We start from the raw sequence: 18,499 nt of genomic DNA, 5'->3' as shown, positions 1-18,499 counted from the left end.
TTTCACATTTTGACACATTGCAACACCAAATTACTGTGTATTTCTTTGGGATGCTATGTGATAGAGTGATACAAATAGAATATACTTGGAAAAAATGGAAGACAGGAGATGTGTGGTTTTCAGCAAGCTCTTTTAAAAATGTGTGTTTAAAGAAGTTCTTTGGAGAAATATTTTCAATTCTTGTCATAGATTCACCATTGGATTTACGAATGCAAAGAGGTATTCAAATACCCAAATATGCTTAATAAGACCATTATAATTTTGTTCTGGCTGTATGGGTCCTGGTCCTATAAGCAGGTAAACCTCAGTCCCAGTTTTTCAACAAAGACATGCTATCCTTCCATATCGACCAGGTTTGTGAAGTACATGGCAAATAGTTGCCTTGTGAACAGATTTCCCCACCAGAAGGACAAGTGAAGCTAAACACAAATGCATTAAACACTTTTCAGAATTTTATTTGCAAAAGAAATATTTTTTTTGTCATTTTTGCTCCATTTCACAATTATATAATACTGTGTGTTAGTATAGACTAATTCACAATCTGTGGCCCATAGTATGAAAATTTACTACTGTTTCACAAAAATGTGCTTTTTGTGGAAGCACATTTTACTTTCACAAAAATGTGCAACAAATGTCAAAGCAGTTCATGGCAGTATATGTGGAGAGAGTTTTAGGTTGGGAGGAGCATCGTAAAACCTCCGAAATCTTGATTTCTTGCATACATATTCAAACACAAATACCTATGAATGCATACAATTAACTTTGACTATGGTTCATGTGGTGAAGGCATCAATTTCTCATCCCTTTCTGTATGGTAACGGTTAGGGCCCACTTAGAGTCATAAAATTACTCCTTCAGATAGATTTTGATAGATTGAAGACAAATAAGAGTACAGTGCATTTATTTAAATGTAGGAATGACAATTAAATGTATTTCATTTTATATATAGAAATTTAATTGCACACCCTTTCCTTTGTTTGCTTCCTGCAATTAGTAGAGCTGTTATAACTGTTATATTATAAACAAGTGACAATTGGAAGATGAATTAGCAGGTGGAAATATTTTTAGGGAAAAGCGCTCTGATTTCTGTGCAGGTCTCCATATATCCGTCTTTTAACAGTATAGCAGAGCTGTTGCATCTCACAACCTCCTTCCTCCCTTCCTCAGTTCTCACCCCCTCCAGCTGTTCATAATAGCCAGCTCACCATTTCTCCGGCAAGGTAGCTTTTAGCCAGTGATTGACTGTCACTTTCCCCAGCGGTGGGGGCTGGCGGAGAACAACGTCCCTCCCTGTCTGAGTGTATAGGAACCATGGAGAGGTTACACAGGGGTGTATCAGATACAGTATGTGCTCCTTGAAGAGCTGGTGGTATCAGACAGGAGCTGTCTCTGATCTCAAACCTGCAGAGTCTTGTAAATCTAAAGAGATGTGGCTTTCATTCTTTCTTTCTGATTTTTTTCTCTTTCTCCTGTGACTCTTAAATGCAGGCTTTCATATGGATGAGTCAGATCAGCAGCGCACATTTAAAAATCAAAACAGTTTCTCTCTCTATGGGTCCCCAAATCCCCTTGTCTTGTGTTGCAAGCAATCACTGTGTGAATATGTAATGTGATTCAGTGGTCTTAGAGCTCCATTTGTTACATATAGCTGCATAAGACCAGTCATCAGCAAATGTCCAAATAAATAATTTTCTTAAGTCACTTTCCCTCTGATTTTAATGACCGCAAAACATGTTTTAAAGACTTAGCAGCAAAAAGTCTCAGGTAAAAACAGCAGAGGGGAAAAGAAAAGGAGTGAGTGCTGCTGTTGTTAGTCATCTGTGATCCTGTCACTCAGTGCTGCTGCGGCATAGGGTCTGCTTCCTGTTAACAAGATATGTTTACAGCATCAGCACTGGGCTCCCACCGTCTGCGGGTTTGTGCGTTTATGCTCCTTGTCACTCCTGAAGATTGACACGTCCACATGTCTGTTAACCATTAACTGGTCAGGAACTGCCATCTTTTTGAGGAGACAGATAGTGACAGGATCCCTGTTCCTCCACAGCGCTTCCTGGCTGAGGCGGACCTTCCTTTGTCGGCGTGTGGAGGGAGGCATGCGTCTAACCATTAACTGTATTCCTGACACCAGGCCTTACTACTGGGGTGACAAATCGCAAAGTCCCTGCAAAACTTTTAGGATGGAGAAATATTAACCCCATCTCAGCTGGGGCTCTTCCTCCATCGGCCTGCAGATAAATGAAGAGTTGCTGATCGTTCCATCACCATCAACTTCTCCTTCCTCCCACTCATTCACTCACAGTGCTTGCGTCTCCTCAGGCACTTTTGACAGTGTGGTGTCTTGTAAAGGAGGAAGAGATTGATATGAAGCGAGGTTCATGTGCTGCGCCTGGGTACAGATGAGAGAATGATAATTTATGGACTCATCACTTTGCAGGTCATAAAAACACATTTTTTTTAACAAAGAAAAGCCCTCAAAGAAATTATCATTATGAACGAATGCAGAAGAGTGATTGAAGTTGAACAATCACTTAAATCGAGCCGGCACAATCAAGGGTTTTAATTCATGGAACAGCTTCTCTACATTTGTGTCTTTCTTCTTCCAGTACAATAGTGCACACATTTTTATATATATATATATATATATATATATATATATATATATTTTATTCATGCAGTGCCTTGGAAAAGTATTCATACCACCTTAACCTTTAAACATTTTAGTACTCTACCACCACAAATGTAAGTAAAATTTAAAGTGATTTTACGTGTCACATCAACACTGTGCACTGTGTAATTGGCAAGTGGAAGAAAGATCAAACATAGTGTTCAAAATACTAAGCAAATAAAAATGTGAAGGTTTTACATGCAGTTGTGTTCATTGCCTTTGCAACACAATGGAGATCTGCTGACAGAATAACTCTACAGAACTTGATGTGTTGCAAGAAGAAAGCCAGTACTGAAAGAAAAGCATAAGTTCTGTTTGCCACAAGCAACATAGTGGAGACACCAAACATTTGGAAGAAGATGCTTCGGATGAAACCAAAGTTAAATTTCCAGGTTTGCATGCAAAATTGCTGGGTGGTGAGAAATCAACAGTGTGTTTTACCCAGAACACACAATCCCCCTGATAAAACACAGTGGTGGCAGCATCATGCTGCAGGGATGGGTTTCTTCAACATGAAAATCTGTCAACAGAACAGCTGTTAGTTGTGTACTCCTCAAATCTGGCCTTTATGAAAGAGTGGCAAGAAGAAAACCATTACTGAAAGAAATGCTTCAAAATTCCATTTGCCATTCACCATAAGCATTGTTTGTACAGGACATAGTAAATGTGTTGAAGGCACTCTGGTCAGATGAGATCAACCTGAATGTGTTTAGGAATCTAACACAACACGATCCTCTGACCAGACAGAAACATGGTGATGGTAGTAGCATCATGATTTTTTAAAGGCTCTGCACAGACAGTGAAGCTGGTCAGAGTTGATGTGAAGAAGGAAAGAGGTGCTTAAAAAGCAATCCTGTAGAAATAAAATACAAACCCCCAAATATAATAATAGTCACTGAGGGCAAAAGGGGAATCTACGATGCATTGACTCCAGGAGGCTGAATACAAATGATTTCTTTCTTTTTTAACTTGGAAAAACATGAATCATTTTCCTTCCACTTCCCAGTTTTGAACTGCTTTATGCTGGACTGTCACATCAAATTAAAGTAAAACAGTAAAACAAAATGAAGTTTGTGGTTGTAATGTGACAAAATGTGAAAAAGGTGCATGGATTTTTTGCACAGCACTATAATTTACTGTATTCATAATCATTGTGGCTACAGTATGTTTTTTTTACACCTTCAAAATATTTCACCCCTCCTTCCACCAGATCATAAAAGGGTAAAAGACTCAACTGTTGCCTCCATCATTAAAACCTGCACCCCTTCATGAAGTCGATGCACCTCTGTTGCGTCTCGGCGCCCGTTCTGTAATGGCCGCTCACAGCCCAAATGGACTCAAGGGCTTTCATGTGTCCCGAACAGTATACTCCTCTCATTATGGCCTATAGTTATCACACATCAAATGGCCTCATTATTTTCAACAAGGAAAGGAGCGCAAGTGTGTGACCAGTTGGAGCTACAAAGTAACTTCCAAGTTCAAATAGAAAAAAAAAAAAAAAAAATCAGCACTTTGACTTGTACTATACAAGCAAAAGGCTGCAGAGATGAAAGGTACTGTATATCCCCTGTCTGGTGTGATTATTAAAAACAATAAAATATGGACCTTTGTTTGTTTTTGGTTTTTCTTTTCAGTTGAACATTTTTAAGCATTTAAGAAGCCAGATGTGCGAGTGTGAATATGCTGTGCAAGATTAACATTTAACCCAAGCACATCTGAACATAACGCTCCATAAATGGATTTGCACAATCTGACCGTTAAAGTGCACCAACAAGGTTTTGATTTCACAGCGACCATTGCATCAGCTCTCAGCTGAATTATGCCTATTTATAGTTTTCAAAGCATTTTACATCATTTACATAAAAAGGTCTAATTTAATATAAGCTGACAACAATTTGACAAGGCAAGATCAAAGGTTAAGCTAACACACAATAGCTGTTAAGTCTATTAGCATGGAAATGAATGCAACACCTCCTAATAGCCTGTTGTCATACCTACAGTGAACAGCCTAAATAAGTTGCAGTGAAAAAAAAATGAAAAGAAAAAAAAATTCACAAGGGCTGTACTTGATAAGACATACTCGTGTTTCTATGACAACATCCATGGCTCAAGCTAAGAATGCAGAGATTTGGATAATCGTTGTCACTGTGATGCATTTAATGTTGGTGTTTGGACAATAATGCTTGTTTAATGTCCAAAGGACCGCATCCCATTCAGAAATTCAAAATGTCTGCAGGGATGTGCGACACTGAGCCGAATGCAACACGTTCCCCTTTCAGTGTATTCTTATTTAGAAAATTAATAGAACTACTTGCACAGGTGCGAGATGCATGTCTCACACACTGAAATAGTTAAATGGTGACAGTTTTTTAAGTAATTTTTTCTGTACCAGAGAAAAAAATCTCAACATTGTTTTCAAGTTAATGTTTTAGTATCTGAAAAGAATACGAGTTAATTATGTTTTTTAACTAACTGGCATTATATAATCTAATTATTTCAACAGCACTGTGCTATAATAATGATCATGTTGAATTTTATTTGTATGTTACACTATAACTGTATTGCATTGGAATAAATTTTCCTAATGTGATTTCAATACTACTGCCTATGAATAGGATCTGGATATAAAAAGCCTTTAAAATAGCTTTGATGCAATGTGGAGTCACTTAAAATAACTGAATTACGGGTAGCACTTTAAAAATAAGTGACAACAGATTTAAAAAAGATTCCCCATAACAGGACCTACAAACTGAATAAAACAATCTGACAATGAGCTGGAGAAAAACACCTTCAAGCATGGATCCAAATTTTGCCGAGGATAAATAATTCAAAACATACTTTGCAAAGTTGAGAATTTCATTTGTTGGTGTCTGTTCATAAACAGGTCTTACTGTTGGCAAAGCTGCAATTACTCAGTGAGAAATTAGTCAGGTAGAAGTAATTTAAAGATTTATTGTTTTTTGACCACTTGCTTCAGATTGTACATTTTACTTGTTGGATTGCTTTGGTAATATATGGCATACTCACAGTGGACCAACATTGTTTTGTGGTGAATGTGATAATGACTTTCAAGCTGTTAGCCTGCAGTTTCATCACATTTTATCCCTTTAATGACTATAATTGCCTCTCGAGGTGATATATTGATATTGGCCAAGCTCCTACGGGCTGTGTGTTATTCCATTGTGTTACTCTGAGTGTTAACAGACAGCAAAAAAGCCCGTTTGACCTTGTGATGAAGCAAGAATTTTCTCATGCGCCGAGGAAGCCAAACAGACTGTCATTTTGCACAGTGTGTGGTCCCTGAATACAGTCAGTGCATTGATTTGTAATAAAAATATCTGCTCAGAACTTATAGCTAATGGATATTGATTTCAAGTCATTCATACAAATTGAATAGTTGTAGCTTTTTTTGTTTAAATAATTTTAAGTATCTTCACAATGTTTCAGACATGTTTAATTTGTGATCTGGTTCTGATAACAGAGAAGTATTTTTTTTTTCTTGTGAGAACTGATATAGTAATAGTGCCCTCTGCTGTTCATAGCACAGAATTATCTTTTCCTAAGAGTTTTGGTTTAGTAATAAGTCAAAGGGGAGTACAGCTTAGTGCGAATTATCTCAAGGCAAGGTCAATATTAGAATGTGAAGAAGATTTCAAATAACTTTCTGGGTCTTTGGTCATTACTAATCAACAATTACTTTAGTATTTAACTTTTCATCAAAAATAATTCAGTTCATTCATGCAGAAGTTATATATTGTACAAATTCATAGCAGTGTTATATTTTAGGTATTAATTTCTATTAATTTAAATGATTATGGATTAGAAATCACAAAAACCCAAAACTCAGCTTCTTAGAAAATGTAAAAATGAGTTAAGAAACAAGACAAAAAAAAGCTAACCGAAAGCATTTCCACAATGTATATGCGCTCAATACTCGGTCAGGACTTCTTTTGTTTAAATTACTCCATCAACACAGTGTAGCCTGTGTCTCTGCTGAAACGTAAAGGAAGCCCAGGTTGCTTTGATAGCAGCCTTCAGCTTGTCTGCATTGTTGTGCAGGAAGCCCGGTAGATTGCCCTGAGACATTGACTTGCAGTGACAGTAGGCAATTGCTTGCATTTTGTCATTGACTTAAAAACCCTTACAACGACCATACATGTAGCAAATGTAAGGGGGAGGAAAAAACTCCCCTTTTAAATGAAGAAAAAACCAGCAGAACCTTTCCGGGTGCGAGAGGCCATCTGCCATGACCGACTGGGAGTTTCAGAAGACAGAGCAGAATACACATAAGAGAAACAGAAGAACTGATGAAGGAGTGATTTCTATGTTAATCAGAAGTAAAATGTTAGAAGCAGGAGTCGGACAAAGTTTGGCAGCAGTATCTCAGCCTATGCCCTCCTCCGGGAAGGCAGCACAACCAAACAAAATGCCAGACCAGGAGTAGTTTCTATGGAGAGAAAAAAAAACAGAGAAATTAGCAGCTTAAATTATAGTAAATCATTCAAGTTGAGGAGTAATAGAAGAAGAAAGTCCTCCGGCAGCCTGTAACAGCAGGACTACAGAGAGCTCAGGATAATCTCAGTCCTTAAAATGAGCCATGAAATAGGCAGAGCCAGGGAGAACCATCTTTCCAGACTGTTCCCCTCCCCCACCTCTGTCAGATACGGCCGTACACTCTTAGATTGCCGTTCACATGAACAAACAGGAATCTGTCGGACAGAAAAAAAATCACTGGAGGTGATTTCAAGGAATCACCTCAAGGAATTTGGATTCTGTGCCTCTCCAATCTCACAATTTGATTTCCAACTGAAACGTTGGACCACTGAGAAACAACCCAGTCCCTTTTCTCCTTATGCAGGTTAAGATGCTTCTGATGCTGTTTCCGCTTCACCAGTGGCTTAAACAAAAGGAATCTCCCCCAAACTCTTAAATAAACATATCTTTATAGATCTCTCAAGGCTACAGTCAACCCTGTTGCTTGTACGTTTCTTTCAAAGGTTTGCCTTCCATCAAACTTTCCATTAATACACTTAAACATTACACAGCATTCTGTAAAGAAAGAACATCATTACCAGTGACCTTTGTGCCTTACCCTTCTTGTAGAAGGGTTCTGTAATTGTCTGTTCGATTATAGCCAAGCTAGTTTACCTCAAAGAAGGGTTATGTTGTAAAACTACATATGCCTAAAGTGCTGTTTTTGTTTGGTGCATAAAATATACAAGTGTGTGTAATTAATCTACATAATAAACGAGTTTTACTTTTTAAATTACGTAACTGAAAAAAAACAACCTTTTTGATGATGTTCTGACATGCAGAGATCCATCTGCTTGCCACTCTGAAAACATATTTTATTCAACTCATAAAAAACTACATGAAGTTGTTTTCCTCACCTCACATTTACACACTACTTTATGTTGGTAAATCTCCAATGAAATACATTGAAGCTTGTGACAAAATGCTAAAAGTTTTTTTTTACAGGATTACAGCTTTACAATCCACTGTACAAATGAGTGGAGTGAAGTAGAATCTCTATATCAATTTTCCTCTAATAATGGGCATAAAAATGCAATACAACAAAAAACAAAAATAATATGAAAATATTAATCATCTTTTATATATTCTGTTTTCTCACTACAAAAATAAACTGAACCCTAGGTGAAACACTTTCATTGTACAACATTTGCAGACATGTGCTGTGGTTGCTAAGCAAACAGTGACTAATAATATCTACATGGAAGAGGTTTGCATTAGTGCAGCAAGCCAAAGCACAGCATGTCTCAGTCTCTACCAATCTAAAGACAATGAAGGTTCACCACACTGTAATTACACAACAATGAATTTGTCAGTCACCTCTCATACATATGAATGAGGGGGGACGGATAAAGGTGTTCGGTCTAAATTTGCCAGGGTTTTTTGACGTGAGCGCGAGAAAAACGGCCCAGCATCACATTCAACCTATCAAAATCTCCCGAGGGAGAGAATTTTTAAGCTTTTGTGTGTCAGTCTTTCTCTGTCATGGCTGGATATGTGCGGCATGTAGAGGGCGTAGAGGGGTAAGAGAGAGACGTAACAGGTTTAGATGTTTTATTAAAAAAAAAAAATTTAAGAAAACATATGGCAAGAATTATAGAGGCTGAAGTTGTTGGCTTTGCCTGTCAATAGCAAGAAATTACATGCGGCGACAGAAGAAAGTAAATACGCCCAATTTTCTCCATTAAAAGGTCTTACACCACCAGAAAAGAGAAAAAAAAATATCTGGTCGGTTGCAGGCTTAGATAAATGAAATAATGAAGAAAAAGTATGACATCTGTTTCAGCGTGAATAGGCATCCATCTATTTTGTAAAGGGGATCTGCTGCCTGTGGCTTGTTGAACCTTTCACAATAACTGGCTAAAAATAATAATGAGCGAACTCATGTTGTTTTTAAATATACAATGAATCCTGAAAGTATTCACAACATTTTACTTTTTCCACATTTTGTTACGCTACCTCTAACTTTACTGCAAAATGTATTAATTTCATTTGTCAAAATTGTACATAAATACCCAGATATGATGATGTCCTGCTGGTTCCAAGCTTTATCCATTTACCAATGATGGAGGCCACTGAACTCATTGGGACATTCATAGCAGCATAAATATTTCTGGTTCCTTCCCCAGATTTGTGCCTAAAGACAATCCTGTCTCAGAGGTCCCCAGACAATTTCTTTGATTTCATGCGTGGTGTTTGACCTCTGACCTTAACTGTCCACTGTGCAACCTTATATTAATAGATGTGTGCCTTTCCAAATCAAGTCCAATCAACTGAGTTTATCACTAGTGGATTTCATTTAAGCTGTAGAAACATCTCAAAGATGATCCTTAGAAACTGTTACATTTTGAGCTTCATCAACAAAGTATTAAACAACGGTTACAAATACTTATGTCATTGTTATTTCTTGGCCTTATGTTTTTAAATTTGCAAAAATCTCAAAAGTTGTTTTTATTTCCATATTGTTAAAATGGGGTGTTTGTAGATTTTGAAGACGGAAATTAATTCACTACAATTTGGAAAAAGGTTGTAACATAACAAAATGTGGAAAAAGTGAATACTTCCCAAATGACAATAGATATAAGTGAATTTTCACAATAGAATGATACTAAACATATCATTAATATATAGATATATTTTTCTTGATATACTTTTCTTTTAGTCTTGGATACGTTTTCACAAATATATAGACACACACACATATTTATATTTTTTCACTTTAACGCTATAGTTCACATAACTATTTACTAGAAAAACACTTTTGATCAAATCTTGCACGTCATTTTTTTTATCCTCCCCATCAGGAAAAAAATGTCCCACAAGCAGAACCCCACCCCATTCCTACTAAACTTTACATTATTTTTATCAAATTTTTTTTTTTTAGACTTAGCTGTTTATTTTATTTTTGAAATTATTGCTGACCTGTAATTGAAAATAAACTGCATAGTTAAAAATTACGGTAGCTAAAATGTTCACAAAATGTTTGCACATGTTTTTTCAAGTCATTTTTAATCATTTTCTTTAAATGTGATATGTGAATAAAATGTATCTACATACTTCTTAATGACACTTAAATCTTAAAATCTAGCTTTGATTATATTACATTGGGGTCTACACTGCATTTTAACTGTTAGGTTTTTCGATGGAAGTTGTACTACTTCTCTTTGACCAGGAAGTGGTGCTTCAGCACCTACACATAATTACTGGGGATAAGAAATGTCCTTCTCCCTAACTTGTTCAGCCATATTTACTAGCGCTGACTCCTTTCTGAATTGGCATACTTTATATAGAATATGCTTCATATCCAGCCTATAGCTTTTAACTAATACAAAAGAAGTGAAGCAGTATGGAGCTTTTTTTTTTGTCACTGTAGATCATATCTTTTATCCTGGGATGTTTCTAAATCATGCAGGAACCAGTTTCTGTATCAACCTATGTCTGAACCCTTATTTTAATATCAGAAGGGGAAAAAGAGTAAATGAATACTCCCAATACACTGTTGCATATTTGTTCCACATTTGAGTGTTATAATCAACCACTGGCTTTCTTAAAAATTGCTCAAGCATCATAGTACTGTACACTACAGCTGATGGTTCAGCAGAGAGCTCTCTAGGAAAGCCGGGAAGAGTTTCTTGGAAATTTGATGAAATTCTCTGGTATGAGCATCACTATTTTGAGAGTGCGTATAAACAGATGAAAAAAATATATACAAATTTGATACAGTATTTACGCAAGTGCTACTCAAATGTTGCAATAATGCATCCATTGTCTGTACCTTTTTGTTCATGCAGGGTCAATGTCTCCATTGGCCATTTTGCAAGAGACAAGGTACACCATAGACAGGTTATCAGTCCATCACAGGGCAACACAGAGGCATATAGGACAAACAACCAGGCACCCCTTCACACCAAGAGGAACAAATTATCCTGGCAGTCATATATTTTGCATGTGAGGAAAGTGGAGTACCCAGAGAGATCTGACCCATGCACAGGGAGAACATACAAACTACATGCAGAAAGATCCAAGGTTAGTATTTGAACCCAGGGCCTTTGCTGCAAAGCAACAGTGCTTCAAACTACGCTACTGTGCATCAACCACCCTATAATAATCAATTATCATGTCAAAAATCTAAAAGCATGCTAAACTATGCAAACTATCTTGTAACACTCACAAAAATTTACTCACCTCAGCATTTCAAATGCTTAAGTTGGCTCTAATTGATGGCAGTTAAGCACGTATTTAGGATAATGTAGGGAGTAACCTCTTTCCTCATAAATCTAGTTAATAATTAACTAACGACCTGGGGTCACTTTCAAATTGTGAGCCCATTTTACTATAGAACATATATTTTGCCTCTATTCTGAAATGTTTAAATAATTATTATATACTGAAAAAAGGAAACAGTAAGATCACATCAAAAACTACTGAACTTTGATGCAGTAAAGGATAATTTTCCACTCTTTATCCCAATACACATTCAATATTCACAAGTTTTTTGCTAATGTTAAGTTTTTCTTTTTGTTTTCTTTGAGCACATACTTTCATGATGTGTTGCCATGTTGTAGTACTGTTAAATAATAATAAAAAAAATTTAATAGCATTCACAAATAAAATTGCTATCAGTGACCCACAAACAAGTAAATGAAAGTTTTCAAGAAAACATAACAGCTTAAAAAAACGACAGTTTCAAACGACATGGATAATTGCTAAGAACAAAATTAACACATTAACACATTATAATAATAATATAAGTGGAATTCAAAACAATACACAGAAGCTCATATGTTTCATTACATTTAAATAATAGCTGAAAAGCTTTGGTTAATGTATTTTTACACCTTTGTTGTCTTTTGAGTCTGTTTTTTGTGTCTCTTTGTGATAATGACCATTGAGTTGTGGTCATTTTTCTGTCTTAACAGTCATTCTGGGTCTACTTTGAATAACCTCAAACAAGACCAAATTGACCTGCACTGTTATCCTTTGCTGTATTTTCTACAGTTAAATACCACAAAATGCCCAGTAAAACTACCATAAGACATCTTTACAAGTAGTTACTGTAATTTGCATTGCATTATGGGTATAGTACATAGTATTACAGTAACTTACTGTATGTTTTGAATTTGCAGTAATTTACTGTTTACACATTACAGTAGTGGTACTGTACTTATAATATACAGTAAGAATTATATTTGATTCCCAACGGTCATCATACACTGTTAGCCTTTGCTGTATTTTTTACAGTTAAATACCACAAAATGCCCAGTAAAACTACCATAAATAGGGTGACCATATTTTCAGTTGGGAAAACCAGGACACGTTGTAGCGAGGGGGGGTCTGAAAGCGGGGAAACTCTTTTGTAAATAGTAGGTAAACATACATTTGCGCTTTCGTATGTTGTTTTCGTACTGACAGCCACGCTATCTATCTTCTGATTAAGAACAGGGCTGCCCGCACTGACTCGGCTCAGGGATTACGTCACACGCAGGGCCGTGCGCAGTGCCCTAGTGCCTGTAAATATAATGGTCCAATGAAGGTAATTTAAAAAACAGGACATTTCCTCACTTTCTAAAAAAACCCCGGGACGCCCGGGACAGGACGTGAAATACGGACATGTCCCGTGAAATACGGACGTTTGGTCACCCTACCATAAGACATCTTTACAAGTAGTTACTGTAGTTTGCATTGCATTATGGGTATAGTACATAGTATTACAGTAATTTACTGTATGTTTTGAATTTGCAGTAATTTACTGTTTACACATTACAGTAGTGGTACTGTACTTATAATATACAGTAAGAATTATATTTGATTTCCAACGGTCATCATAGCTGCTTCATCGTGGTTCCCTGTTTCTGTATTTTTACTCCTTTAGTGGTTAACATATTTTTAAGGCAGAAAGAGAGCATGTACTTTTGTTTTTTCACATCCTAACTAACATTAATATGCAGTTTATCTAGCTACGTCATCAAGCGTGGCTTCGCTTCCAACTGTTTTCTGATGACGTTTGTTTTAAACTCCGAAGCTTTTTCTCTCCAAGTGCAAGTGCAGCTCTGTCTCCGTGCTGTGGGCTCACACTGCTTCAGCTCTTCAAGACAGGTAAAAAACCACTTCTTAGAAAACTGATTGAAGCCAAAACCTAGTCTGGAAATGTACATTTTAGATGGAGTTAACGTAACTTATAGCATCATGCTATAACTTAGCATTATAGCATGAGCTGGTTTGTGCTGGTTAGCCTGGTAAAATAACGTTATCTTTACGTTACTAACTCTGGTGTTTTATATAACTGGCATATTGCAACGTTATAAGTTACGTGTCTGTAAATGAGGTGAAAGAAAGGAAAATATGATGTTGTTATTTTTTGAGCTGGTTCGGAATTAACGTTAGCTAAGGTGCTAATTTTACCGTTGAAGGTTTTAGCTTGACTTTTGCCGCTTAATCTTCCTCGGGCGGCTTTAGGTTGAGATGAGCTCAGTGCTGAGTGTCTGTTAGCATTGTTGCTACATCCTTTGTCGAACAATATAACCTTAACTGATAATTGATCCCCCCCTTCTCTTTTTTTTTACATCTAATGACTGTTCATTTGTTTAAACCATGATCTTGCAAATGTTAAAAGTGCAGATTAGCTACGTAGGTCAGCAAGGATGAATTTCTAACATTGCTCTTTTTTTTTCTTTTCTTCAGATGATTTTTGTTTTAACTCCCAAGCTTTTTCCCTCCAAGTGGCTGTGCAGTTCTGTCCTGCTGACTGCTAACATAGCTTCATCTCTTCAAAAGACAAGACAACAGGTAAAAAGACAGCTCTTCAAACATATTTGAAGCCACAAAATAGTCTGGAAATGTAGAGGAGCAGCTAACCTAATCTATAACTTTGAGCTTGCTACAGCTGGTTAGCCTGCAAAAGTACCATTACATCTCCAACATAGTGTATAAGAGTCTGTAAATGAGGACAAAGGTGAAAAAAATTAAAGTAGTTTCTGTTATTTTTTGAGTTTGTTCAGCCACAGTGGCAGGTGGACAAAAAAGTTAATTTCCAACCCTGGTTACATATAAGGACTGTTCACATGTTTAAACCATGCTCCTGCAAATTTAAAGTTAAGTCAGTACTAACAGGTGCAACTATGTACAGGTGTAAATTCTGCAGCATTTGTACTTCAGAATTTACAGAATTTTGTAGTCATGTGAAGAAACATCAACACACAGCTAATTATCAGTTTGCATGTGGAATAGAGCAATGTCCTGCTTCCTTCAGAACATTTTCTGCATTCAGGTCCCACATGCACAGGAGTCACCGCCATAGCAGAAGTCAGACTGAACACTTGTGGAATGTAATGCTTTAAAAAATGCATTTAGCCCCACAAACTGTCATTCACATCCGCTGTTTCAGAGTGGTAGCAGGATGTAGGGGTAAAGTCTAGTCTAGTCTCCGGGATGAGGTTCTCAAAAACCTGTTGTAATCTGGGTGAACTGGCCCTTTAAATATAAATTACTACCAGTAATTCATATTTAAGAGAGTTTTCCTTTTATGTTTTAAAGGTATCTTCCACCAAGATGTCTGTTGAAATGGAAATGACCTTACCCACTACACCAAGGGTAATCATGCTTGGTAAGAGGAATATTTTCTATCACTATAATTTTTTCGTAGCAATGTATGTAATTGTTATGGTAGTCTGTACTTTTACTCACTAGCGTTAGCCTGACAAGGGTTTGTCTATTTTAGGAAATAGCTCGATGTCTGCAACCCGGTGGATGGTCAGTATGGAGGAGAAGGTTTTTTTCCAGCCTGAGCAACTACATGACTTTGCCAGCGTCCTTGCTGTCTTTTTTGGGTCATATTATGTCTTCAATCTGGAGTATCAGGAGTCAGCATCCACCACGCTGGAGATGATACAATGGCAAGTACTCTACACCAAGCCATTTATGAATTAAATTTAATGACAGTTTGACTGATGATGAAGAACCATAGCTGATTGCTGTATTGTACGTCTTCATTAAAAAATACAATTAATATATTTTATTTCTGTTAAAAGATTCTTTGTGAGGATCAATCCAGATGTTGGTACCAAATGCACAGCCAAAGTCGGTACAAGCCGCAAGACGGGAAGTCTTGTCAAGAGGAAAGTAGTCAGTGTCAACTCCCAGATCACCACCTTCTTCCAACAACTTGCTGAATTTGAATGGAGGACTTCCAACTAGGTAAGTATTTTACCAAATGTAAATGTTTATTATTTTGTTGTCTTTTCCTCCTATCTTGCATGCTCTGACTTTACTTTAGCCTTTTTAATATGATTTTAATGATTATTTATAAATGGCATGTGATTCCTACACAATAGCCCTTTAGAGTAGCCTGCATCTTTTCTGTGTCCGTGGTAAAAAGTGGATGTCGCTGCATCTCTTAATAAATCACAGAAATGTATAAGTGTGTAGTCGTTTAAGTGTGGTGTATTTTTATACTATGCAGTTTTCAGTTTATTAGGCACACCTTTGCAGTAATCCGTCAGCACCAACAAAATGACTAAAAAGATTGTTGTACTTCATTGTCCCCTTGGGGACATTTGTAGTACGCAATCTTTTGAATTACTGAAGACTGACTGACTGCTTTTGCCATAAACAATCCAAAAACCTGAAGTGAAGCCAGTCCTGCTCATTCTTTATGCAGCTTTTATTATCACTTCAGTCCAATTGATTTTTTTTAAACAAATTATCAACTTAATGCTGCTTTATGACAAAGATTTTATGCATGTGAACATTGTCACTTCAGCTTAATTTGTCAACTTCCTGTCGATTTGAAAATGTAGATAACTTCCTGACCATCTCATGACCTCCCACATTGTCTGTCTTATTCTTTACAGTTCAGCTTCCACAAGATGGATCCCACTGCTTTTGTTTGACAAATGGAATAAAAGTTCTTCTGATGTAGGAAATGTGTTCTATGGTTTTGTTGTTTTACAGCACATTATATTGTATTGTGACATTGTTTTTTATGACATTGCGAATATGTAAATGGATTTTATTTCTACAAATCTGCTGAAAATAAATACCTGTTATTCACAGTACTTGGACTAAAATTTCTTTTATGAAATTTTTCGGTTTATGGTAAAATATTCTTATCTTAAAGAAATGTAAACTTTAATTTACAGTAAAACTCTGACATTATGTTGTGAAACAAGTTTACAGTAGACCAGCTTTACTATAAAATACAATTACTGTATTATACTAGAAACTACATTTACAGTAATGCAGTTATAACTGTAAAGCACACTCGCAGTAAAAATTAACTGTGAAATATCATAACAGTAAAGGTACTGTAGAATGGTAATTACAGTAACTTACTGGCAACACTGTTGCCAGTAAGGGTACTGTTGCCTTACTGGCAACAGTGTTGCCAGTAAGAGTACTGTAGAATGGTAATTACAGTAACTTACTGGCAACACTGTTGCCAGTAAGGGTACTGTTGCCTTACTGGCAACAGTGTTGCCAGTAAGAGTACTGTAGAATGGTAATTACAGTAACTTACTGGCAACAGTGTTGCCAGTAAGAGTACTGTAGAATGGTAATTACAGTAACTTACTGGCAACACTGTTGCCAGTAAGGGTACTGTAGAATGGTAATTACAGTAACTTGCTGGCAACAGTGTTGCCAGTAAGTTACTGTAAAATTACAATAAAAGGTCTAACAGTGTGCTTGTTATGTAACGCAGGAGGAAATTCAGTCTGTCTGTTCCCTCTGTCTTTAGTGGGCAAATGTAATCGATCTATCTTCAAACTCACAACTTGAAAACGCTCAGATACAATATCCTCCTCCTGATGAAGGAAAGGGGGCTGCTTTTAAGGACTCTTCCACCTTACTCTGTCTCTCCTCCCTCTTGTGTCTAGGGCAATCTGATTTATTATATATTTCTTAGGACAATCTCACATTTGTCCTGTCTACATTTAACATTGCAGATGTCTCTAGTATCAGTCTTTAGGAGACAAAGGGTATAACTTTGTCTCATTGCTGTGTTTTGGAGTTTTACCTCAGGATATTCTAAAGTATCCTTTAGATATTGCTATGTGTAATCAATATTACACATATCTGAAATCCAACTTATACCAGCAGAAACTCATATTTGAGATATTTACAACAAAATTCTAAGAAAGAGCAGAGTGGCCAACATTTTACCAAATTAATAAAACCTTTTTTTCTGTGGGAGGTTGACTGGGCGTGCACACAAACTGAAGGCTTGAGTGCTGAACACCTAAGCTGCATCTGTTTTGGTTGTTACTGCTAAGGAGTCTGATGCAGGCAGCAGGTGAGCTAAATCAAATTATTAAATTAGCTTTTTAGCATGCCATAAAGTGTGGAAAAGGATCAGTTCGTTTGATTCTGGTGTGTTAGAGCAGGGCTGCACCTAAAATTTGTTGGACAATAGATCTTAAGGTCATAAGTTGGAGAGCCCTGGTCTGTAAGATAAAAGGGAGCTCATACAATTAGACCAAGCAATAACTCCTTCATTTGCTTTGTCTAGGAAATAGACAAGGTTATGAGCTTTATCAAAAGGTGTCTGCCTCATGGACAAAACAGCTGGTTCCATAGTAGAGATCTGCTCTAACCCATTCTACTTCACAAAAGTTTAACACTACTAAAATAACATCACATACTTTACCTCTTTGTCAGATCCTCCTTATGTCCATTTGCTGCCTCACCTAATCGCCTGTCCTCATGTTAGCTTGCCTTGCACTATCATTCAATCTGAACTTGTCCAGAGTTCTCCTGGTGCTTTCTTATCTTTGTCTACCTTTTAAGTTCCTTTTCTCGATTAATCAACACCAGAATAAAATGACTGCCATTCTCTTGTCTGTGCTTGGGATCAACTTCACAACCAAAGAGATGTACATTTTTGGAATTAATAATAATTAATAAAAAAAAGATAATTGAATGAGAACAAGTTCATATTTAGACAGTAAACTTTTTTTAACTACAGAATTAGGTACTGCAACAATGAACATGAATTATTTCATTTTCGGGTGTGTCATATTAACGACAACAGCAAAAAAACTTTTTACATGGGCAACGCTATGTGTTGTAGTTTGCTGTGTGAATGGAGCGTGGTGTTGGATTAAATGTCAAAACGGTCTGCCTTACCTCGGGTCTGGTCCTCCTCTGCAGGCCTTACCGCTCTCTGCTGCAGAGAGGGGCTTCGTGACGTCACTGGCGGCTCCAGCGGCTCGTTGATTGGAGAAGGAAAAAAATGGGGAGAAGATTGTGAGGTGAGTAAGATGCACGCTTCTTTCTTCTTTTTTTTTTTTTTTTTTAAAAAAACCTCGC

General features: G+C 36.8%; 1 protein-coding gene and 1 long non-coding RNA gene across 2 annotated transcripts in view; one reads left to right on the top strand and one right to left on the bottom strand.

The window, feature by feature from the left end:
* Nucleotides 1–438: 438 nt before the first annotated feature.
* On the bottom strand, nucleotides 439–18,485 carry LOC116719509 (uncharacterized). Its single transcript, XR_004339197.1, has 2 exons — nucleotides 18,317–18,485; nucleotides 439–2,386 (listed from the first exon to the last, which is right to left on the bottom strand). It is a non-coding gene; the product is annotated as an uncharacterized LOC116719509 (long non-coding RNA).
* Nucleotides 18,345–18,499, top strand: part of fbxo41 (F-box protein 41) — a 37,249-nt gene continuing 37,094 nt past the window's right edge. The window contains exon 1 of the mRNA XM_032562046.1: nucleotides 18,345–18,441. The gene's annotated coding sequence lies outside the window, so the exon portion shown is untranslated. The remainder of the gene's footprint in view (nucleotides 18,442–18,499) is intronic.

Source organism: Xiphophorus hellerii, chromosome 5 (genome assembly GCF_003331165.1).
Source record: "Xiphophorus hellerii strain 12219 chromosome 5, Xiphophorus_hellerii-4.1, whole genome shotgun sequence".
NCBI classification, from domain to species: Eukaryota; Metazoa; Chordata; class Actinopteri; order Cyprinodontiformes; family Poeciliidae; genus Xiphophorus; species Xiphophorus hellerii.
This window is presented reverse-complemented; position numbering and strand designations above follow the sequence as displayed.